Source organism: Nicotiana tomentosiformis, chromosome 6 (assembly GCF_000390325.3).
Source record: "Nicotiana tomentosiformis chromosome 6, ASM39032v3, whole genome shotgun sequence".
NCBI lineage: Eukaryota > Viridiplantae > Streptophyta > Magnoliopsida > Solanales > Solanaceae > Nicotiana > Nicotiana tomentosiformis.
The window spans coordinates 136,562,659-136,588,049 of record NC_090817.1 but is presented as its reverse complement, the minus strand read 5'-3'; the positions used below and the strand labels follow the sequence as shown (position 1 = coordinate 136,588,049).

The window sequence follows — 25,391 nt, the reverse complement described above, 5'->3', positions numbered from 1 at the left end:
CCCGTAAACCCAAGGGGAACATAATCCCACTGACTATAGAGTCAGTCCAAAGTCTAAGGGAAGAAGAAGAAGAAGAAGAAAAAGAAGATGATTCTGGGCTAGTGGCCCCTACGCGAGCTAGCACCGAGATTCGGAGGAGGAGGAGACTTCTTTATCTCAAGGCAAATAGACCATTGAAGAGGTGGTGGATGCTGGTGCAGAAACCGAGCTCGAGGCTCCCTAAGATGGAGGTGACGCCCCAAAAGACCCACTTGGGGCAATAGAGATCGGGGATTCCCCCTAGTTTCCTTTATTTTTCGAGTCGATGATACGCGACGCTCACGCTGTGGAGACTTGTTATGGGGAAGGAGCCCACGGAGAGGAAGATCTTTTCCGTGATTATTTTATTGGGGTAGAAGGTGTCACCGGTCTGAGTGACTTAGAGGTTCCGAAGAAGAGTTCGGGAGAGGTTTCCTCGAGTTTTAAACTGACCAATCATTTTTCGGCCCCTAGTGTCCATCTCGGGTGCAAGCGAACAATCGTTATCATGGTCCCGGAGGATGCCTAGGTTTTTGCTGCCCCCGTAGGAGTGGCTAGCTACCTCCGACGTTTGGTCACGGAAGAAGACCAAGCCCAAATGGATGAGGTGGGAGCATCTTGTCTTTTCAATGAAGCCTAACATGCCCTAAACCGGGTAAGTTCATATTTTCTTTGTCAATTTTCATACTTGTACTTTTCTCCCCTTGTATAATTCCTTCTTTCTATTTTTGTAGGCTTCTGTGCTTCATCGCGAGGCTTTTTTCCGATCTCGAGGGGAGCTGAGCCGGTACGAAGCCGAAATCCGAGGGCTTACTGAGGAGAGAGATTCCTTCAAGCTTCTCAATGAGGAGAGAGAAGGGGAAGCAAAAGGACTTTGGGCTGAGCTAGAAACAGCTTAGAAAGAACAAGCTGATCTGGCCGAGCAGATAAAAAGAATATTTGAAGTTAATGACACTGACTTAGTCGTGGTGGCTAACAGTTCAGTCCCACAGGTCCAGCGAAAGCTTGATGTGATCGGGCAGCTTCGTGAGGAAGTGGACGCAGTGAAAGCGGAGGCCGAGGCGTGGAAGAAGAACATGGACCGCCCTGCCTCAGAAAATGAGGCTGTTCGAGCTCAACTGGCCTTGGCTGAGACCCAACTCTGAAGCTTGAAAGAGAAGGCCTTGGTGCAAGCCAAGACAATTAAGGAGTTCCAGTCTCGGTTGGGCTCAGCAACTTCCGATCGAGAGAGGCTGGCCACGGAACTTGCAGTGGCCAAATCAGAGGTCGAAACGGCCAAGGCTAATGCTGATGCAATGGTGGCCGTCTACCGGTCCGGCGTTGAAGCTGCTCAGGTTTGAGCAAAGGAGGTTGCCGAAGTTGCTCAGGCTCGAGCGAACTGGTTTGCAAGCATGCCAAATGCCAGTCTCGAAAGGAGACTCTCGAGGAGATTCATGCTCATGGCTTCGATCTTACAGGCGAGATCGAGAATGCTAAGGAGCTTGAAGTTGAAGCCAGAGTGTTGGCCTTTGCTGATGATGATGATTCTGGGAGTATGAGCGTATCTGAAAGAGGAGAAGGCCTCGATGCTGCTCCCAAAGAAGACTAAGTTCTTTAGGATTAGTATTTTTTGTGTTTCTTTTAAGACCGTTTCGGTCTTTTGTAAGGAAATTTGATCGGGCCATGCTACCCTTGTAAATGAGTTTTGATATATATATAAACTTTCTTCCTTTCTGCCTTATAAAATTATGAAGTTGTATTCTAAGGTTCGAGGTTTAGACAATTTGATTGAAACCGAACTAGTATAGCCCTTAGGCTTTACGATCGAGTGAGTGCTTGCTCGAACTCGTAGTAAGGTAACCCTTAGGTTTTTTATTTGAGCGAGGATGGTCTCTCGAACTCAAAGCCAAAACAGCCCTTAGGCTTTTGTAAAAAGGTTGTTTATGGCTTTCTCCCCTTTTCGGCTTGATTTTTTTTTTTTATCATTTGTATTTGCAAAACTTGTAATGCCTTAGCATGAAATAAGGAATTTTTTGAGAGTTCGAATAATTTTGTACTCATTAGAGTTTTCGAGGCTTGATATTATCGAAGCCTTTTATGATTTTGCCGGGGTAGCCTTTTTAACCGGTTTATGAAAGAATTCGAAGGCCTGTTTTGTTATGGAATTCGGACGTCTTCAAACCATGTTAATTCAGCCATAGCCTCTTTAGTTTGGGATTTGCCCCTTGGGCTTATTTTCCCGTTTTACTTCGAGCTTGCCCGAAGTATCAGTCCCCGAGTGGGGTGGTCGTGGCCTATAAAAATCGAGGGTTGCCTAAAAGGTCTTATGATCTTGGAGTTTTAATAATTCGATCTCGTTTATTTTTCGGACGGCAGTCCCCGAGCGTGGGGGTAATTATCCGAGTTATGGTCAGCCCTTAAGCCTGTTTATATAATAGATCGAGAGCATGAAATTGTAAAGTAGAAAAAATTTTCTAAGGCATGAGATATCGGTAAAGAAAAATACTTCTCTTTATAAATGATTATATATGCGTACATGTTTTGTGCCATGACTCGAGCAAACTAAGCGGGCATGGTTCGTTTGACCGTTTGGTCCTTACAAGTTTTTCCTATCGAGACCCTGCTGCCATGAAGTAACTTCCTTGCATCAAAGTTGACATTCGAGGGCAATGCCCCCCAGTATTAGAGGTTGATTGTAAAGAAGCCTCGGATACTATTGAATTGTTCTAAGTTAGCACGATCAATGGTTTCCTCATTAAAAACCTCGACGAAAAACCTATTTGGGACAAAACCGGTCTAAGAAAAAAAGAGTACAACGCGTACTTTCAGACCTAAAGGCTTCATGTCAAAGAATTCATTGTTGTTTCTGGTCGAACACATGCAAGGGTTAGTTTAAAATATAAATTAAAATGGAAGGGGACGTACCTTAGCAGTAGTATCGCTTTAGGTGCGATACGTTCCAATTTCTCTCCAGTTATTCGTCGTTCATCGTGCCGAGCTTGTAGGATCCTTTTTCGATGATTTCGAGAACCTAGTACGGTCTTTCCCAGCTCGGACCTAGTTTCCCTTCATTCGGATTTCGGGTGTTGAGGGTGACTTTTCTTAGCACAAAATCCCTGATGTTAAAATGTCTAAGATTGGATCTTCAATTGTAGTACCTTTCGATCCGTTATTTTTGGGCGGCCAATCGGACGAGAGCGGCTTCGTGTCTTTTGTCCAACAATTATAGGCTCCTATTCATGGTCTCGTTATTTGACTCCTCTATTGCATATCGAAACCTGATGCTAGGTTCTCCGACCTCGACCGGGATCAAAGCTTCGGCGCCATAAACTAATGAAAACGGTGTTGCTCCGGTACTGGATTTCGATGTTGTGCGGTATGCCTATAGAACCTCGGGTAGCATTTCTCTCCATTTTCCTTTGGCGTTGGTCAATCTCTTCTTAAGATTTTGGATGATGGTTTTGTTGGTCAATTCGTCTTGTCCGTTCCCGCTTAGATGATAAGGTGTTGATAAGATCCTTTTGATCTTGTGAGCCTCGAGAAATTTAGTTACTTTGCTGCCGATGAATTATTATCCATTATCACATACAATCTCAGAGGGCATCCCGAATCGACATATGATGTGGTCCCAAATGAAATCTATGACTTACTTTTCTCTGACTTTCTCTAAAACCTGTGCTTCAACCCATTTAGAGAAATAATCAGTCATAAACAAAATAAAATGAACTTACCTGGGGCCGACGAGAGAGGGTCAACGATGTCCATTCCCCATTTCATGAAGGGCCATAGGGACAGGACCGAGTGGAGTAGTTCCCCTGGTTGATGAATCATGGGCGCATGCCTTTGGCATTTGTCGCATTTTCGAATGAACTTCCTTGCATCCTTCCCCATATCGGTCCAATAATACCTTGCTCTGATTACTTTGTGGACCAGCGAATCGGCACCGGAATGATTTCTATAAGTGCCCTCGTGAATTTCCTGTAGGATGTAGTCGGTATCTCCCGACCCTAAACATATTGCCAACGGTCTATCGAATGTCCTTCTAAATAGCGTTCCGTTTTCGGACAAAGTGAACTGTGCTACCTTTGTACGCAGAGCTCTCGACTCCTTTGGATCTGATGGAAGCTTTCCGTTCTTTAAGTACTCTATGTACTTGTTTCTCCAATCCCAGGTTAAACTTGTGGAGTTTATCTCGGTATTACCTTCTTCGATTACCAATCTTATGAGTTGTACGACAGTCCCCGAGTTGAGTTCGTCGTCCTCGACCGATGAACCTAAGTCTACAAGAGCGTCGGCCTCACTGTTCTGTTCTCGACGTACATGTTGCAAGGTCCATTCTTTAAATCAATTTAAAGTCACCTGTAGTTTATCCAAGTACCTTTGCATTCGGTCTTCTCAGACTTCAAAAGTTCCGTTAACTTGGTTTACCACGAGTAGGGAATCATACTTAGCTTCTATGACCTCCATTCCCAAGCTTCTAGCTAGTTTGAGACCTGCAATCATGGCCTCATACTCGGCCTCATTGTTAGTTAATTTTGTAGCTCTGATAGACTGTCTAACTACATTACCTGTGGGTGATTTTAGTACGATGCCTAGTCCGGACCCCTTCGCATTCGAAGCACCATCCGTAAAGAGGGTCCAGATTCCCGAAGATGTACCCGATTTTATCAGTAGTTCTTTTTCAACCTCGGGTACGAGGATCGGCATAAAGTCAACCACGAAGTCTGCCAAGATTTGAGACTTGATGGCGGTTCGGGGCCGATAATCAATATCGTACCCACTAATTTCTACGGCTCATTTGGCCAATCGACCCAAAAGCTCGGGTTTGTGCAAAATATTTCGAAGAGGATAAGTTGTTATAACATATATTGGATGACATTGAAAATATGGTTTTAGATTCCTAGAGGCGCTTATTAAAGCAAACGCTAATTTTTCTAAGTGTGGATATCTAGTTTCGGCCTCACCTAAGGTCCGACTAACATAATAGACAGGGAATTAGGTACCTTGTTTTTCTTGCACCAGGACTCCACTTACCGCTATCTCCGAGACTGCCAAGTACAGGTAAAGTTGTTCGTCCACTTTCGGGGTGTGAAGCAATGGCGAGCTCGATAAATGCCGCTTCAGTTCCTCGAAGGCATGCTGCCATTCCGGAGTCCATGCAAAATTGCTCTTCTTCTTAAGCAGCGAGAAAAATCGGTGGCTCCTATCTGAGGATCTCAAAATGAATCGTCCTAGGGCGGCTATCTGCCCTGTCAGCCTCTACACGGCCTTTACATTATCCACTACCGTGATATCCTCGATAGCTTTGATTTTATCGGGGTTGATCTCGATTCACCGGTTGGACACCATGCAACCAAGAAACTTGCCTGAGCCAACCCTGAATGCACGCTTTTCGGGGTTGAGCTTCATATTATACTTTCTCAGTATATCGAAAGTCTCCTGCAAATACTTTAAATGGTCCTCGGCTCGCAGGGACTTAACTAACATGTTATCAATTTAAACTTCCATTGATTTTCCTATTTGTTCTTTTAACATTTGGTTTACTAGGCATTGATAAGTTGCACCAGCATTTTTTAGACCGAATGGCATTACATTATAACAGTAGGTATCGTACTTAGTGATAAACTAGGTCTTTTCCTAATCCTCCGGGTTCATCTGTATCTGGTTTTACCTGGAATAGGTATCGAGAAAACTGAGAGTCTCGTAGTCGGTCGTGGCATCAATCATATGATCGATGTTAGGCAAAGGAAAAGAATCATTGTGGCATGCTTTATTTAGGTCCTTATAATCTACACACATTCTAAGTTTGTTTCCCTTCTTAGGGACTACCACTACGTTTACTAACCATTCGGGGTACTTTACTTCCCGAATGGATCCTATTTTGAGAAGTTTGGTTACCTTGTCCTTGAGGAAGGCATGTTTGACCTCGGACTATGGCCTGCTTTTTTGCTTCACTGGGCGGAATTTAGGGTCCAGGCTTAGTTTGTGAGTGGTAATTTCTGGTGGGATCCCTGTCATATCGAGGTGGGACCAAGCAAAGCAATCCGTGTTAGCTTTAAGGAAATGAATAAGTTTTTTCCTGAGCTCAGGGGTTAGCCCTGTGCCCAGGTATACCTTTCGTTCGGGCTGATGCTTTGCCAGTGTGGCTTGTTCCAGCTCTTCGACCATTGACTTGGTGGCATCGAAGTCATCGGGAATTATGAAGGATCGAGGGATCCAGTAGTCGTCATCCTCGTCGATCCCATGCTCCTGCAATTGGGTCGAGGACGGTGTCTGTGGTTTCTATTTGGCCTCTTACTTTCCTTTTGATCCCTTCGTTGATGAGAGTGCCGATACTGGTATCACTTCATCGACTGCAAACATTTCCTTGGCGGCGTACACTGTTTTGACTCCCTCCAATGTCGGGAACTTCAGAACTTGGGAAGGGTTGAGGGTACTGCCCTCATGTTATGGATCTAAGGCCTTTCGAGCAAGGCATTGTACCTCATGTCACCATCGATCACATGGAACTTTGTTTTTTGGATGGTCCCGGCCACGTTTACTAGCAAAGTAATTTCACCTTTAGTGGTTTCGCTTTCCATGTTGAAGCCGTTAAGTACTCGGGCTGCGGCCACAATTTGATCTTGTAGGCCGAGCTGTTCTATGACCCTCGATCGAATAATGTTGGCCGAGCTACCTGGACCAATCAAAACACGTTTAACTTAAATTTTATTCATAAAGACAAATATTACTAGTGCGTCGTTGTGGGGTTGTAAGAGCCCATCTGCATCCTCGTCATTGAAAGACAAGGTCCCTTCCGGTACGTAGTCTCGAGTCCGTTTTTCCCTCCTGATCGACACCTTGGTGCGTTTGAATACGGCCCCTTCAGGAATATCGACCCCTCCAACAATCATGTGGATCACGTGCTGTGGCTCTTCTTGCTCATTTTGTCTGTTTGAATCTCTGTTCTTGAAGTGTTTTTAGCCCAATCGCTTAAGAATTCTCGAAGATGCCCTTCGTTGAACAAACGGGCTACCTCCTCCCTCAGTTGTCTGCAATCTTCTGTTCTATGACCATGGATGCCATGATATTTACACATTTGATTAGGATTTCTCTAGGCCGGATCAGTCTGTAAAGGTTAGGGCCACCTGGTGTCTTTGATGCGCCCAATGGCCGATACAATAGCTGATGCATCAATGTTGAAGTTGTATTCAGATAGTCGTGGTGCTTCTTTGGGTTCGACATTTCTGTCGAAACCACTCTTACTCATGAGCCATCGAGAGCTCTGTCCTCGATCATTTCTTCTATCAAATCTAACGGGGTTGCATCCAGGCCCGTTGTTTCTCCGATTTCCACCGTATGACTGATATCGATCTCTGTTTGACAATGGTTCCCGGTAAATATCCCTTTTAACTCTGTCGATGGTCCTGTTTGGATAAACGGACCCGGGAGGAGCTCCCAACTGGTCATCTTCGACCCTAATCTTTGACCAGTACCGATTATGCACATCGGCCCAGGTAACAGCTGGATATTCGATCAAGTTCTACTTTAACTATTGTGAGGCTACCGAACTTCGTATGTTTAGGCCTTGAGTGAAAGCATGAACGGCCCAATCGTCGGCGACCGGGGGCAGATCCATATGCTCTATTTTGAACCGAGATGCAAACTCTCTGAGCATCTCGATGTCTTTCTGTTTTACTTTGAAGAGGTTTGACTTTCTAGTCTCGACCTTTATCGTCCCGACGTGTGCTTTGACAAAGGAATCTACGAGCATGGCAAAAGAATCAATGGAGTTAGGTGGTAAATTATGGTACCATATCATCGCTCCCTTTGATAAAGTTTCTCCGAATTTCTTCAGTAGTACGGACTCAATCTCATCGTCCTCTAGATCGTTCCCTTTATTGCGCGTGTGTAAGAAGTGACATGCTCGTTAGGGTCGGTAGTTCCATTATACTTGGGAATTTCTAGCATGCGGAATTTCTTCGGAATGGGCTTAGGAGTCGCGCTTGGGGGAAAGGGCTTTTGTACGAACTTCTTTGAATCCAAACCCTTCAAAATCGGTGGTGCTCCCAGAATTTGATCAACTCGGGAGTTATATGTTTTCACTTTTTTGTCATTCGCTTCAATCTTCTTCTCCCCCGATTCAATTCGCTTTGTCAGTTCCTCGAACATTTTCGAGATAGTGGGGTCGGTCCCTGACTCATTCACATTTGACATCCCCGGCACTGGTTTAGCCCTATGAACAACTTCCTGTGATGGCTCAGGTTCGACCCTACTCGGTGTGTGGTTCTGATTTTGAAGTTGTGCTATTGCAGCTTGTTGAGCCTGTAGCATTTCGAATATTATTCGAAGGCTGATTCCGCCTTCTTCGCCGCCCTGTGCATTCTGACCGGCTGATCGAACGTCTCTACAGACGCTATTTTCGGGGTCGACGCCTAGATTTGCATTCAGGGCAACATGGGAGCTGACGTCGATGGGGTCTGCAACTGGTACTCCCTCGAGGTCAACTGGAAGCACTTCATTTCTTGGGGCGGCTACGTTGTCGTTTTCGCTATGAAAACCAAGGCCGTTGTCGATGTGTGTGGGTACTGCTCGAGAGTTCGACATGCTGATCCTGGAATCAGAAACGCTTACAAGAACAAGTGTAAAGTAGTGTGTGTTATGAAAATTAGCAGCATGCAATCACTATTATCCTTAGCCCCACGGTGGGCGCCAAACCGTTTACCCTTAAAATCGGATAATAATTAAATTTGTAAGTGGTTTTAAGGATATGTGATTTTACTTGGCACAAACTGAAAAATATGAGAATTGAAGTTAGAAATTAACTGTAAAGCAAAGCAAACCAATGTAACGTGCTACCTTGGCCCTCGAGCTAGGTCGCCCTCGAACCAACTGAGTATATTATTGAAAAGCAAGAACTGGACAACAGAATAAGAATGCTTAAGAAAATGTTATGAACTGGTTTGATGTGCGCGAATATGATGATTACAAAATGATTGGAACCCCCTTTATATAGTAAAGGAATTCCACATATGGTACAATTCTAAATACCGAAGGAAATCTCCTGATTGGCTAATCAACCGGTCTTGTCTTGATACATGCCGAGATCTCTGCCACAATCCTCGCCCGGTCACGAATTCGTCGGCTTTCTGTTATTCGACTTAGCAGGCTTCCTTCGATCTCGCTAGATCTCTATCCTTCTCGGTCTTGACCTTAGCTGGTCTCGATCTCGATCCCTGAATCACGAGCTAGGCAATATCTATTCATGTAACGATCCAATATAACTTGGGATCGAGCCTCGGTCTGCCGCCCCGGTCTCGATTAACCATACAAAATCCGTATACAAACTTAAATAGTCGCTCCCAAGAAAAGAGCCAACAGATATAGATATATAATGCATAATTTGACAAGGAGATAGTAAAAAGTTTGGATTGAGTGGTCAAATGTGTAACTTCCCCATTATTTAACTTGGACAGAAACTAAAGCTTAGCTACTTATGCTAAATATACAAATAGTGGAAATATATACTTATAATTGAGTTGTATACTTAACTAATTAATCATTGCGTGATCATAACTTACGAGCTTCAACTCCGACAAATGAATAAACATGCAAAAGATGTTTTATACTATCTGATGTGATATTAAAGTACAAATACTCACTATCATAAATTAAGAATTACGTTCAACGATGAACTATTACAACATTAAACCAACCACATTAAATAAGATGGTGTTCATTGAATTCCATTTGTCTGCTAAGGATATAACTAATATTTTTATGCGACACTAGTGTACTCTATTTACCACATCTAATCATAATTAGGATTGAGAAATTGTCTCAAATTAAAAATGAGTTTTGGTTGGTGATTGGACATGATAAACTTCTTATATCCAGTGGCAACTAATTGGAATACAAATATTCTAAAATTATATATATATTTTTTTAATATGAAATGACGGGAGTTGTTGGAAGAAAAGGGAAATAAAATGATGCTGCAATCACAATTTATCAGTACCTAGAACTATATATAAACCCATACAACGGAAAAGAAAGTAATACTTATGATGATAAATAGTAATAGTATTCAAAGTTTGTGAATATTAAAGTTATAAATAGAGACCCGCCTTTTAAGAATGTAAAAACTCATAGTAACTTTTTGCAGGACCATTTGGATAATTTGTGAAGGAGCTATACATTAGGGACAACTCATTTGCTTTAGTAATAGCGTGGGCGATAGCGCGAACTAAACACTTTTCAGCCATGTAATTGAAAATAGCTTATATCATAATGTTTTAGCTTCTACGGTTGAATCTCCATGACAATGTCCTAAAGTTTCACCTAAAATTTAAAGCTCCACATATCAATTATTTTTCAGTTACAGTGGTTGAAAGTGGCTATTTATGAATCTTATCCCTCATTTGCCTGTGATGATTAGTCCCATAGTTTTGGACCAAAGAGGTAAAAATTTCAGGGAGTACCCTATTTAGTTGCTCTCATTTAACTTGTATCCTTTTTTTTTTTTTTTTTAATGTTAAACGGGCATCCAATGTACATAATTTCAGAGAAGTTGCTTCTTTTTTGGTTTTTCTCCTCCTCCTCCTTAATTGCTATGAAAATAGAGGTAACAACGGATCACATAGTGTTTATAAACAGGTTTTTAGGGGGTTTAAGTTATTGTGACGCTCCTTTCTTTGCTACTGCTCCTTTATTTGCTACTGCTTCAGGCTCCTCCTCCTCCTCATTCTTCTTCTTCTTTTCTTCTTTTCTTCTTAGTTATAAAATGGGTTCGTTATATTTCACCACAAGAAAACAGGCTTATTGCGGCGACCAAAGTCGCTACAAAATCTCTGAAAGTCGCTGCTACATGTTATCAGTGGTGACATTTGTGTTGCTACAAGCAAAATCGAAACTGAAAGGTATTTGTGGCGACACCAAAGGTCGCCTCTAAAAGCGTATATTTTGCGGCGATATAGTTGCCACAAAAGGTGAAAAAAATCGCTACAAAAATGGTTCCACAAGAATAAAAATTTAGCTGGATCGCCACTGCTATTCATCTTTAGCGGCGACTACTATCGCTGCTAAAATATTTTTGTAGTGGAAAGTTAATGTCGCCACTATAAATGACTGTTAGTAGCAACTCGTGTCGCTACAATATAATAAACCATGAAAGACATAATAACTTTCTGTAGCGACTAAAGTCGTTGCAAAAGAAATAAACCAACAGTGGCAATTTAACATTGCAACAATTACTAATATTTTGTGACAAAATAATGTCGCCTCTAAAACCTATCTTCTCAAAAACTATATAATGACCAAAATTATATATACTTCCGGTAGGAACCGAATTCTCTAAATTTAATGATTGTATATTCACATCAATTGACTACTAATATTAAAAGCAACCGATAATATTTAAAAAATACTAAAAGAATTTCTCAAACTGAATATTATAAATATTTTCATTACTAAAAAAGTCAATTACATAATACTACACGATACTTCATTGTGCATTGCAATTGTACGCATATATATATATCCCAAAAAAGACAAAATATTAAGTGCCTTGTAATTGCTCATTGGTCGACACCATCCTTAAACGATACCATTGTTTAAGTGCCTTGTCCCTGCTAAAGAAAATATAATATATATATATATATATATATATATATATATATATATATATATATATAAGGAACATATATAATGAGATTTTTTATATCAAAAAACATGCATAGAAAAACTTTAAGGATAACAAAAGGGGGTCTAAGAGTTATATGTTACTATAGGTCAATTTAATATGATGTTATAAAAAACCTATACATTGCCAGTGCACAGGACTTAAGTTCAAAACTAGGAAGTCAGGTATGCTAACCTGAAAAATAGTGCAATAACTTGTTATAATCAATGTAGTGTAAGAGTTCTTTATAGTTCAATTTATATAACTTATAGGGTTAAACCAAATACTCTGCCTGAAAATGTTGGGTATAAATCGTTGAAGGGTATATATATGGATTAACTAATGCACCTTCCACAATACTCACTGTCAGTAAGCTCAATAAAGGAATACAAGCTCCCCCTCCCCAAAAGAGAAAGATATTCCCTATTCCAGTTATCATGCAATCTAAGCATCTTATATTGTTTTTGCAGAAGAGAGGGAGTTGCTGATGAAGTAAGAAGCATTACTCAAATAAATAAGAGGCAGAAGCAATATTCCCAATAAGAAACTTCTGTTTCTCAGTAAATGCTCTACTTCACTTAAGAAAAACCAGAGGGCTGTGCACCGTCTCTGTGTGAGTGTGTGTTTGTTTGTATTTGTGTGAGGTATGCTCCATGAATAAATGCTACTCCAATAGTTTTATGTATTTATCATTTACCTAATAATGAGAAAAGGTTATGATAGTGATGTTGTCTAACTGTTAAAAACAAAATGGAAAATTTATAGGCAAATTAATTTGGTAGACTTCATCCACATGATCGTGAAATGGGTAAATTAATGGTGAAGTACAGGAAAAAAAAGATTCGGTTGCATTAGCCAATAATCATATTCAAGGCATTCAATCATCTGGAGGAACTTTCCTACAATAATTATTCAACAGATACATTCTCCTTCTTTAGGTTTTTAGCCAATAATCATAATTTTGATTTTTCCACCGTACTTAGTTTTTATATCTAAACTTTTAGATTTGTATTTTCTTCTTCCTCTTTTTTTATTGCTGGAAGAAACTGCAAAGTAAAGGGATACTATTGTTAATTAGTAGTTCTGCACAATTAGTTAAAATAATTTCACAAAACCCCAAAAAACAGAAAACTAACTTGCACAATTGTCAGCCTCTGGAGAGCGATGCACAATTTCTGGTTCATTTCGTGATGATTGTGTTTCTAAAGAAGGTCTTGGAAGAGAGTTATTAGATACTCGTCTGGTTTGTAAAAGTCCTTGACTCGGGTTACATGGTTCTCATGTCTCTACAGATGCACCGGATACTCGTCCAGTCTGTATGTGTGGCTGAGATGTAGCTCCAAAATTGCCACGTCCTTGAAAACTTTCACGACCACAGCTCGTCCCGCCTCTCCCACTTTTTCCTTGTCCAGTTCCTTTCATTTCTTGCAGCATCATATAAAAAGAAAATAATTTATTAGACTAGAGAAAATATTAATTCAAATAGCAAAGAATTAAAATCAATTAATTGATGAAATATTAGAGTAAAGCACTAATTTTACTTCACCACTGATTATGTTATGTAATTAAAGCTTCAAACATTACGAATTAATTTCATGCAGTCTAATTAGGACAACAATACAAAGAGCTTTTCAAAATAATAAGATGTAGACATAAAGTTACAAGAATCACAAACTAATTTCATTGAAAGTCTAATAAGGACAAACATACAGAGAACTTTCAAAAATAAAATATAGACACAAAGCTTCAAGCACCAAGAACTAATTTCACTATTAGTCTAATATGGACAATAATATGAAAAAAATACAGAGAATTTCAAAACACGATGTAACATCTATATCATCAGTCTTTTGCTTCTTAGTCTTCAAAAGGATGTATCGGTGTCCTCCCCATCATCATCATCATCAAATAACTCTTCTTCGCTATCTTCACTCTCTGATATTTCTTTATGATTGTCATTAATAAAATCATCTTCCTCATTATGCACATTGTTTTGAGCTTGCGTACTTGCATTGTCATGACCTAAAACCTAACATGTCATGATGACACCTATCGATGGTACTAGGCAAGCCGACGTTCCCAAAATATTCAAGTAATTCAATGGAAAAGGTAGTTTAAAACTTTTTCATATCAGATATGATTCATAAAAACCAAAGTTGAATTCAATATAGAATCAAAATGCGGAAACTAGCCCCAAACATCAGGGTGTCACTAAGTCATGAGCATCTAGACAAACAAACTAATACAACCAGTATCTAAGTATCAATACAAGATAGAAAGAAATATAGAAGGAGAGACAAGGTCTTGCGAACGCTGGCAGCTACCTCGTAGTCTGTGGTACTCGATCGCGCCCGAACTCAACGACCTCCGTGATCAAACACACCTGGATCTGCACATGAAGTGCAGGGTGTATCATGAGTACAACCAACTCAGCAAGTAACAATAATAACTAAGGAACTGAAGAAAATGACGAGTTACACAGTTATAGTCTATTTTCAATAATTCCAACAGAGAATAGACATACTTTCAAATCCAGCAGTTTAAGTCAAATCAATTTTATACAGTTCAAGTTCATGTAATCCGGATATAATATCTTTCAGAGAATTTCACAACAATGACAGATAGCAACTAAGTGCAACAACAAATGAAAAGCAAGTACAGCCTCTCAGGGCAACAATCACTCAACTCGTCACAACAACTCAACCACTCGGCTCTCAGCCCTCAGCACTCACACTCAATGGGTACCCGCGCTCACTGGGGGTGTTCAGACTCATGAGGGGCTCCTACAGCCCAAGCGCTATAAGCACGGACAACTCACGTGCTATAATATCATATCTGAATCTGCACGGACAACTCACGTGTTGCACGGACAACTCACGTGCCATAGTATAAACATAAGGATCCGCACGGACAACTCATGTGCTGCACGGATAACTCACGTGCTATAATAATATATCTCACATTCAGGCCCTCGGCCTTGCTCAGTCATAAATCTCTCCAGTCTCTCGAGCTCTCAGAAATATCAGCCCAAACAACAATAATAAATAATAGAGACTGAGATAAAATAACAAGTAAATTATGACTGAGTGCAAACGACAATTAAGCAGAAATTTCAACATGTACACGAACGTTGTGGGTCCCAACAGTACCAACATATATCCTAAACATGATTTCTAGTCAAATTTCTACAACACATAGAGAGCACGTAGCTATCAACAAGTTATTCAACTTTATAATTTTTACGGGACGGACCAAGTCACAATCCCCACGGTGCACGCCCACACGCCCGTCACCTAGCATGTGCGTCACCTTCAAAATAATCACATGACATAAAATCTGGGGTTTCATACCCTCAGGACCAGATTTAAAATTGTTACTTAACTCAACCGCGTAGAACTCCTACTCCGAAATGCCCTTTCCTCTCGAACCGGCCTTCAAATGACCCGAATCTAGCAACGAGCAATAAAATACGATCAATATGATCTAAAGGAATGAATCCCACAAGGAAAATACCAATTTATAGGCCAAATCCCGAAATTCACTCAAACCCGGCCCCCGAACCCACTTCTCGAAATCTGACAAAAGTCACAAAACCCGAAAGCGCATTCATTCACGAGTTCATACATATGAAAGTTATCAAAATCCGACATCATTTGGTACCTCAAATCCTTAAATTAAACTCTCCAAAATCTCAAGCCCTAACCCCTTATTTCACTTCAAAAATCCTACTAATTAGGTGAGAAATCAACGGAAAAATACCATAGCTAATGATAATAGAGCTCAAGCAACTTACCTCAGTGAATAACCTTGAATCCCCTTCGAAACTCCCCTCAAAAACTCCAAAGTACGAATTGAAAATGGTGCAAATGAGCAAAAATCCCGAAGTCCTCTTTTTATACTTTCTGCCCAGCAAAACCGCACATGCGGTCCAATATTCGCTTCTGCGATGCCGCACCTGCGGAATTTCCATCGCAGGTGCGGAAATCACTCAAGACCCCAGGTTCCGCATCTACGGCCAACCTTTCGCACCTGCGCTTGTGCAAATGCGCAAAATTCTCCGCATCCGTGAAGCCAGTCATTTTCCTCCCTTCCGCATCTCCGCCCCAGGTCTCACACCTGCGGGCTCGCAGATGCGATGGCTTTCTCGCACCTGCGCTTCCAGCCCACCTTAGCCTTGCACGCACCTGCGACTTATCCAAGTGCTTATGCGCCCTCGCACCTGTGGCTTCCCCTCCGCAGGTGCGGCAATACCAGTAGCAGCAGCTTCAACTGCATTTTTCCAACTTCAACCAATCCGTTAACCACCCGGAATCACCCTGAGCCCCTCGGGACTTCTACCGAACATATCAAAAAGTCATATATCAACATACAAAGTTATTCGACTCTTCAAATCACTCAACACAACATCAAAACACCAAATTACCCTCGGATTCAAGCCTAAGAACTTCTAACTTCTGAATTTCACAAACGACGCCGAAACCTACCAAACCACGTCCGAATGACCTCAAATTTTACACACACGCTACAAATGACACCACGAACCTACTCCAGTTTTCGAAAGTCCATTCCTACCCCGATATCAAATTTTCCACTGCCGACCGAAATCGCCAAATTTTCAACTTTCGCCAATTCAAGCCTAATTCCACTACGGACCTCCAAATCACATTCCGGATGCGCTCTTAAGTCCAAAATTACCTAACGGAGCTAACAGAACCATCAAAATTCAAATCCGAGATCATTTACACATAAGTCAATATCCAGTTGACTTTTCCAACTTAAGCTTCCACTTTTAGAGACTAAGTGTCTCAGTTCACTCCGAATTCCCTCCGGACCCAAACCAACTAACTCGATAAGTCATAAATCAACGGTAAAGCATGAATTGAGCAGTAAATGGGGGAACGGGGTTGTGATACTCAAAACGACCGGTCGGGTCGTTACATTCTCCTCCACTTAAACATACGTTCGTCCTCGAACGTGCCAAGAGTTGTTCTTAACCTTCAAATCTCTATTCCACCTTACCACGCACATACTCGGGGGTGATATCACGTTACCCTATTCTATTTAGGCCTCACCATACAACATAACTGAAAATCATTAATTTAGCCTTAGCCCAAAAACCTTGGAGCCAAATTTCTAACATCCAGAATTCTTTTCAAGACCCGAATCTCACATCTACATACTGTATAAGCCTGAACAAGCTGTCCTCAACCATAACCATAATCAAAGATACAATCACATAATATACTACACAACTCGCATACTCGTAACACCATTTCTTATCACAATAACTACTCAAAACCAACCAAGTACCAGTATAAAACCCCGCATTCAACAAGACCTCATTCCAAACCTTCGTACACTGCTAAAGATGAATGAAATAATCAAAGCTCATAACCGTTCATTAAATCAACTAGCCATGGAGCTTTCTCGCCCCAACCAGAACCACAATCCTCTCCTAAGCCGACTTTCAACGTCATCTTCCCAAATATACTGGAACCAAACCTAACAGTACCCATTCTGGGTCCAATGACCTTATATTATTAAACACAACTATCCCACAGACATGCCACACCAATATGACTCAGAGCCACAAATCGTGCCATCAGTGCGCTAATACGCAATAATTCAAATGTACTCAGTCATGGAAAATGACTCAAATGATAGAACTGCCCCGCAAGATTAACAAGTATTGCCATAACGAAATGTTGAAAATACATCACACACCATAGAACCATCACACGATTCTAACACAAGGTTCACACCTTAACATAACTATGTTGTAACGCGTGACCCCATCCAAACGCTGGTCCATATTATATACCTCGAGCCACCCTGCTAAAAATCAATAACCACAGAGAGGCAAATGACACAATGCCACACAAAACCTTAAAGAACATAGCCAATATGCAATCAATCATGCAATACCCAAATACTCATCTCGCTCAAATTCTGCCATATGGCCCCCAATAGAACTGCACCATGTGTGCACATAACCAATGAATCACAACTCCTCATAGCATAAAGGAGTAACTCATTGATCATTTTAGAACACGAATAAGCTCAATATCAACCGAATGTCACATTCTTTGACAATAGTAGTATGGAGCCAACCAATCCGACTTGGTGTATAATACACCTTCTAATTGGGCCTACCAATGGACCCCTAAATCAACTCGGGTCACCCACAGTAGATAAATAACCCTCCAAAAATTCACAACGACGGAGTTGTAATACATACCCTTATCTGGCTAGCTTCATCCACGACTTCACAATCCGCAACCATGAAACAATTTGCTCCAAATCCATAAAACACACGAATCACCATTTCTGATTCCATCTCCACCGCCAGAATGTCTAACACATCTCTTATACACGATCATCCCACGAGGAATATTTCTCCCATTCTTTTGTGCCACATAGCAACGTCTTAAAATCAGCAGTCGATCAACCAGGAAAATGCCGCAATACCTATGACATATCCATAATTCAAAGCATAGTGCACCTTTTGAAATGTATCCTCTACTCACGCAATACCAAATAGTGATAGCATTCATCTAAACATCGAAAATTGTTCATCCCCTCTAAGAATTTATGACCTCCCTTTCAAAGCTAAACCGTGACCTTGCACACGCCAACCTTAATCCCACACCACACACCACATCTATCATGCCATCATATGAAAAATACGAGAACCTCATAATCATTCTGAGTTACAAGTAAAATAAATATCTGATCAGCCAAAAGCCTTCCATTTGATCCCATCCGGTAGAAAATCACAATACTCCACATGCTCCTCAGGCCGGTTGGAAAATTCCCATCCCAAACCGTGGTAGAAATCCTCGAGAATGCTTTGGAATCCATTTGCACATAATCAAGTCATCAGAGTTGAATCTCTCTAGCTCAACCAAGCCACGCAGATTGCCAAACCCAGGTGTATTGCCACAAAGCACCTGTGGAAACCCCCCCCCCCATATTATAAGCACCCACAGAACCGATCATATTCATTACCATACTGATCCAACATACTACCCAGTTGTCTTATTTTCTCCGAGTTTCTTCCGAATTTGTCTTCAGATTGATACTTCTCCTTGATAAATCGCCACTATCTTTAGCCACAGCTCACCCCACAAACCTAGCATAGAACCACAATGCCCTACGACCCATAAGCAATTATATTCTTCTTAAGCACCTTCAAAAATACCACAACTGTAACCCTCACTCTGAGAATACCTTATGTGAATTTGAAATTGTTCTTTTTACCTTCCTTATACTAAAATGTAGAATCCATAGTCATACAGAATTTCCGCAAGTCCAGGCACCATCAAATGCAAATCTCAGATTTATCCATACACAAGTCCGGAGGAATTCTCAATTGCTATATGTAAACCTCGGACCTATTGGAATTCTCTCGAGAGTCACCCACTTTGCTCGATCCAAATTACACCGCCCAAATGGCCAACAAACATGTGCCCCATTAGCACAACAACACTCAAAGAAGTAACTCTACTTTAATATCACCTATCAAATTCACACTTCGTGCGCACTATATCATTCACAATTAACAATTCACTCATCCCATGATTTTTATATACTCATAAAGTGCAGTATAACCTGCATTCAGGAATTTACTTACCCGAGTTATCCTCAATTTCCACCTCTGTAAGTCATAATTAAGCCACAAGTATGCGTTGTACCAAAACTAAAATTTAACACATAACCATGAAATCAAATTATCCATAGCAGGCTCCCCCACTTAACCTTAAGCTGCCATTATATAAAATCAGAACCCACAAGGATTTCTCTTTCTCAGTTACCAAAATCTTGCACTGTTAACCTGCCAGACTTTTTGAAGTCTTTTGTTAAGCTTTCCATGAACAATCTGAATTACCAGCCACAATCACACACTCGACCTCTTACCGGTTAGCAAGTAATATTCCCCGCAGAAGCTTCATCAACATCACACCACCGCTAACTGCTCACAGGAGATAACCCACCTGTGGAATTCCTTACCGACATCTTCCAACGACGCTGCACTAGGTGCAACAACTACATAATCAGTAAATTCTCCTGAGCTCATGCTCACCCACCATTTGTATAAGTCTGCACTTTACCTATTGACATCAACTGAAAGTTCAACTATACTTTCCGAACTCAAGTCATATTACGCCTAAAATGATAATCAGATCTTCACATCCATCTTCATTTCAAACAAACTCCTTTTTGCCATATTCAATCTTTCTCTGTACAGTAACCATCACTCCAAATAAAGTTTGTAGGCTAAATCACATTCTATCACGATTCCAAACCGTTCTACACTTTCTCAAGGCACGCGACTACCCTACCACAGAATCCATATGCTAATCTGCCACTCTTACTTCGGTTAAATCATCTCCTTTAAGCAACTTCTCAACCTCTACTTCTCCTACTTGACATGCTAGTACTTTAACCACCGCGAAACATTTCCCATCATGTCTTCCCTCATATTTTTCTGCCCAACTGTTGCATCAAATCAAAATGCATCTATGTCGCACCTGAACCAATAAAATGTTACCGACTCTAAGCCTCTTCGAAGATCATCTTTCTCGAGCCATCAACATTAGAAATGCCCATTCGCAACCACAATTACTACACAATCACTTACTCTTCTTGAGTCCAAACTCATTGACAAGACATGAGAATTTAATTTGCCTCACAATTTAACAACGTGAAAGATCCTTTAATACATTCACACTCGAGATTGTACGTCACATCAAAACAAAAATAAAGCACCCAATGGCCTTCCTTTACATTTGAAGGAAGCACTTCTCATCACATTCAAATCGTCTTAACACATCCCACAGTTACATCATACTCATCAGAAAACCATTCCACCGCTCATCGAGCCATAAATTTCACTCGTAGGGACATTACCGGACATATGAGTCCCAATATACAGGTTACAACTTAAGCTACCGAGCCTAAGTTACGGTCTAAACCTGGCCCCAAGTCCTCCAGACTGGACCATCACCAAAACACAGAATACATATCTTGAACCTCGTTCATAGAATCACAAGCCGGTGATGCACATTTGATACTGAGTGCTCATATGCGCATACGAAATGCGTGGAAGGAATTCAAAGAGTTATGTTTCAAGCTGAATCAATTTTGCACGATAGAATACAAGAAAGTAAGATTTTCCTAAGGTTCTGTAGCCTCTCAAAGATAAGTATAAACGCCTCTATACCGATCCGCAAGACTTTACTAAACCTGCTCATGACTCGTGAGACCTATGTAACCTAGAGCTCTGATACTAATTTGTCACGCCCCAAAATCTAACATGTCATGATGGAGCCTATCGATGGTACTAGGCAAGCCGACGTTCCCAAAATATTCAAGTAATTCAATGGAAAAGGTAGTTTAAAACTTTTTCATATCAGAAATGTTTCATAAAAATCAAAGTTGAACTCAATATAGAATCAAAATGCGAAAACTAGCCCCAAACATCGGGGTGTTACTAAGTCATGAGCATCTAGACAAACAAACTAATGCAACCAGTGTCTAAGTATCAATACAAGACAGAAAGAAATATAGAAGAAGAGACAAGGTCCTGCGGACGCCGGCTGCTACCTCGTAGTCTCCGGTACTCGATCGCACCCAAACTCAACGACCTCCATGATCAAACACACCTGGATCTACACATGAAGTGCAGGGTGTAGCATGAGTACAACCAACTCAGCAAGTAACAATAATAACTAAGGAACTGAAGAAAATGGCGAGCTACACAGTTATAGTCCATTTTCAATAATTCCAACAGAAAATAGACATGTTTTCAGATCCAGCAGTTTAAGTCAAATCAATTTTGTACAGTTCAAGTTCATGTAATCCGGATATAATATCTTTCAGAGAATTTCACAACAATGACAGATAGCAACTAAGTGCAACAACAAATGAAAAGCAAGTACAACCTCTCAGGGCAACAGTCACTCTACTCGTCATATAAAACTCAACCACTCGGCTCTCAGCCTTCAGCACTCACACTCAATGGGTACCCGCGCTCACTGGGGTTATTGAGACTCATGAGGGGCTCCTACAACCCAAGCGCTATAAGCACGGATAACTCACGTGCTGCAAGGACAACTCATGTGCTATAATATCATATCTGGATCCGCACGGACAACTCACGTGCTGCACGGACAACTCACGTACCATAGTATAAACATATGGATCCGCACGGATAACTCACGTGCTACACGGACAACTCACGTGATGCACGTACAACTCACGTGCTATAATAATATATCTCACATTCAGGCCCTCGGCCTTGCTCAGTCATAAATCTCTCCAGTCTCTCGGGCACTCAGAAATAACAGCCCAAACAACAATAATATGATGCCTCAATAATGAACAATAGATATTGAGATAAAATAACAAGTAAATTGTGACTGAGTGCAAACAACAATTAAGCAGATAGTTCAACATGTACACGACCTATGTGGGTCCCAACAGTACCAACATAAAGCCTAAACATGGTTTCTAGTCAAATTTCTACAACACATAGAGAGCACAGAGCTATCAACAAGTTATTCAACTTTACAGTTTCTACGGGACGGACCAAGTCACAATCCCCTCGGTGCACGCCCACACGTCCGTCACCTAGCATGTGCTTCACCTCCAAAATAATCACATGGCACAAAATCCAGGGTTTCATACCCTTAGGACCAGATTTAAAACGGTTACTTACCTCAACCACGTAGAACTCCTACTCTGAAATGCCTTGTCCTCTCGAACCGGCCTCTTAAAGACCCGAATCTAGCAACGAGCAATAAAATATGATCAATATGAGCTAAAGCAATGAATACCACAAGAAAAATACCAATTTATAGTCCAAATCCCGAAATTCACTCAAACCCGGCCTCCAAGCCCACTTCTCCAAATTCGACAAAAGTCACAAAACCCGAAAGCCCATTCATTCACCAGTCCATACATATGAAATTTATCAAAATCCGACATCATTTGGTCCCTCAAATACTTAAATTAAACTCTCCAAAATCCCAAGCCCTAACCCTTTATTTCACTTCAAAAATCCTACTAATTAGGTAAGAAATCAACGGAAAAACACCATAGATAATGATAATAGAGCTCAAGTAACTTACCTCAGTGAATAACCTTGAATCCCCTTCGCAAATCCCCTCAAAAGCTCCAAAGTCCAAATTGAAAATGGTGGAAATGAGCAAAAATCCCGAAGTCCTCTTTTTATACTTCATGTCCAGCAAAACCGCACGTGCGGTCCAATATCCACTTCTATGATGTCGCACCTGCGGAATTTCCATCGCAGGTGCGGAACTCACTCAAGACCCCAGGTTCCGCATCTGCGGCCAACCTTTAGCACATGCGCTTGTGCACCTGCGCAAAATTCTCCGCATCCGCGAAGCCAGTCATTTTCCTCCCTTCCGCATATGCGCCCCAAGTCTCACACCTGCGGGCTCACAGATGCGATGGCTTTCTCTCACCTGCGCTTCCAGACCACCTTAGCTTGCACGCACCCGCGACTTATCCATGCGCTTCTGCGCCCTCGCACCTGCGGCTCCCCCTCCGCAGGTGCGGCATTACCAGTAGCAGCAGCTTCAGCTGATTTTTCCAACTTCAAACAATCCGTTAACCACCGGGAATCACCCCGAGCCCCTCGGGACCTTAACCAACCATACCAACAAGTCATATATCAACATACAAACTTAGTCAAGCCGTCGAATCACTCAACACACCATGAAAACACCAAATTACATCACTCAACGACATCGAAACCTACCAAACCATGTTCGAATGACCTCAAATTTTACGCACACGCTACAAATGACACCACGAACCTACTCCAATTTCCGAAAATCCATTCCCACCCCGATATCAAATTTTTCACTGCCGACCGAAATCGCCAAATTTCCAACTTCCGCCAATTCAAGCCTAATTTCACTACGAACTTTCAAATCACATTCCGGGCACGCTCCTAAGTCCAAAATTACCTAACAGAGAATCATTTGAAGCATATTTGGTGTTGTTATTGTCGATTCTCGGTCTTGACAGAATCTCAGTTATCTCTTTTTCTGGGTATGTTAAAATCTTCTTCTTGAGAGACGTTTTACATGTCTACATTCTATTCAGTTTGAATTATTATATGAGCTTCGTAGGTTCTTTCAGTTATGTCCCACCAGTTAGATCTTGACTTTGATATCGCAATAATGTGATTTTCTCTTCCTAGGATTGTATGATTGTTTTGGTATTCCTGTAGATTATCAAATGGCTCAGAGAAATTCGAGATGAAATATGAGAATACAAAAGTGAAATTGCTAAAAAAATAATTATCCCTAACTGCATGTTGAAACTTTCGTCTTACAGAATCATTATACAAAAATACCCAAATATAAATATATCTTATATAAATATTTATGGGATTTTAGTTAGATATGAGATAGTAACAAATAAGAAGGAAATAATGCACGAAATCGACTAGGAACTGAAATCGTTTCTTTGATTCTTCCTCCATTGCACGAAATCGATCGATTATCAATTTCTTTCCCAAAAAAATAAAAATATTAGGGATTTGAACATACCTGACAAATGAGATTCACATTTTGATTTGAGGGGTTTTGATTTGGATAAAATTTAAGATGAAGACCTGATCGATTTGTAGAGAGAGCGTCAATATTCTAGACAGAGTTCTCCGTTCTTTCACTCACAACTTTGTGGGTTATGTACTTAGACAAGTTTTAATTAATTAGCTTATTTTTATTTTGAAGTAATATGAGCGACCCAGTCGCTGCAAGAGAGTTTTAGCGGTAACTACGCCATAGTCGCCACATATATTATGGAGCCAAAATTTTATTTTTAGTGGGACTGAAAATTTCAGCCATATTAGAGGCGACCTAAAATAAGTCGCTGCTTAAAATTATCCTTCCGCAACGACTTTAGATGTCGCTGCTAATAATATAGCTATTGTAGCAACCTATAGGGTCGCTGCTATATGTTGCCACTAATAATCCAATTTCTTGTAGTGTTTGTTGTTGTTTTGACATATTAATGATTGGAGTTTGTTCTTTATGTATTTGGAAGTTATGTTTCAAATTTGAGCTCATTTTTAGAGTAGACTTGGGCGTTGAATTATGTGTTGGATTGTTAAAATTCGAAGAAGAAATTTCTGTTTCTAGTCAATTTTCATTTCAGATTAAAGCGTCTTAAGTACATGCAAATAATTGGTTGCATTTCATATTAAAATATCTTAAATGTATCTTAAGTGTAATTTTTACACATACTAAAACGTCTTCAATGCAAAGGTTACACTTAAGATGCACTTAAGATATATGTGTATGAAGTGCAACTAATTTTTTGCATGCACTTAAGAGTTGAGACGTATTCGTGTAGTCACAACATAAGATGTGGCTTTCCAACTTCTGCCAAAATTTGTAATTTCATATGCGAATTATGATACTTCAGTTACGGATGTCTAAAGTCGTGACCATAGTGGGTAAAATTGCACAAAATAAATAAATAAATAAATAAATAAATAAACTTAGGGTACAAGTTAAGTAATGACCCCAAAATTGGGTCCATGTGCACTTTCACCAACAAAGAGGGCAAATCGGCCAAAATAGCCCAAAAATTAGTTAGGCTGTAGTTATACTGACGGACATACTGGTTAAGACTTTTTAATATGGAAAAAGCATAATTGCGCAAGATATAAGAAAATTCCCAAATAGGTTCCATT

At 40.7% G+C, this 25,391-nt stretch overlaps 1 long non-coding RNA gene across 3 annotated transcripts; it reads right to left on the bottom strand.

The window, feature by feature from the left end:
* Positions 1-12,288: 12,288 nt before the first annotated feature.
* LOC104096828 (uncharacterized) lies at positions 12,289-24,373 on the bottom strand. Of its 3 annotated transcripts, none has more exons than XR_011409207.1 (4): positions 24,241-24,373; positions 13,981-14,045; positions 12,793-13,080; positions 12,289-12,702 (listed from the first exon to the last, which is right to left on the bottom strand). It is a non-coding gene; the product is annotated as an uncharacterized lncRNA (long non-coding RNA). The 3 variants fall into 3 exon arrangements; XR_011409208.1 differs by lacking the exon at positions 24,241-24,373 and adding an exon at positions 21,263-21,328 and having other exon boundaries at positions 12,289-12,680; positions 12,772-13,080; XR_686436.4 differs by lacking the exon at positions 24,241-24,373 and adding an exon at positions 21,263-21,328.
* Between the last annotated feature and the right edge of the window lie 1,018 nt (positions 24,374-25,391).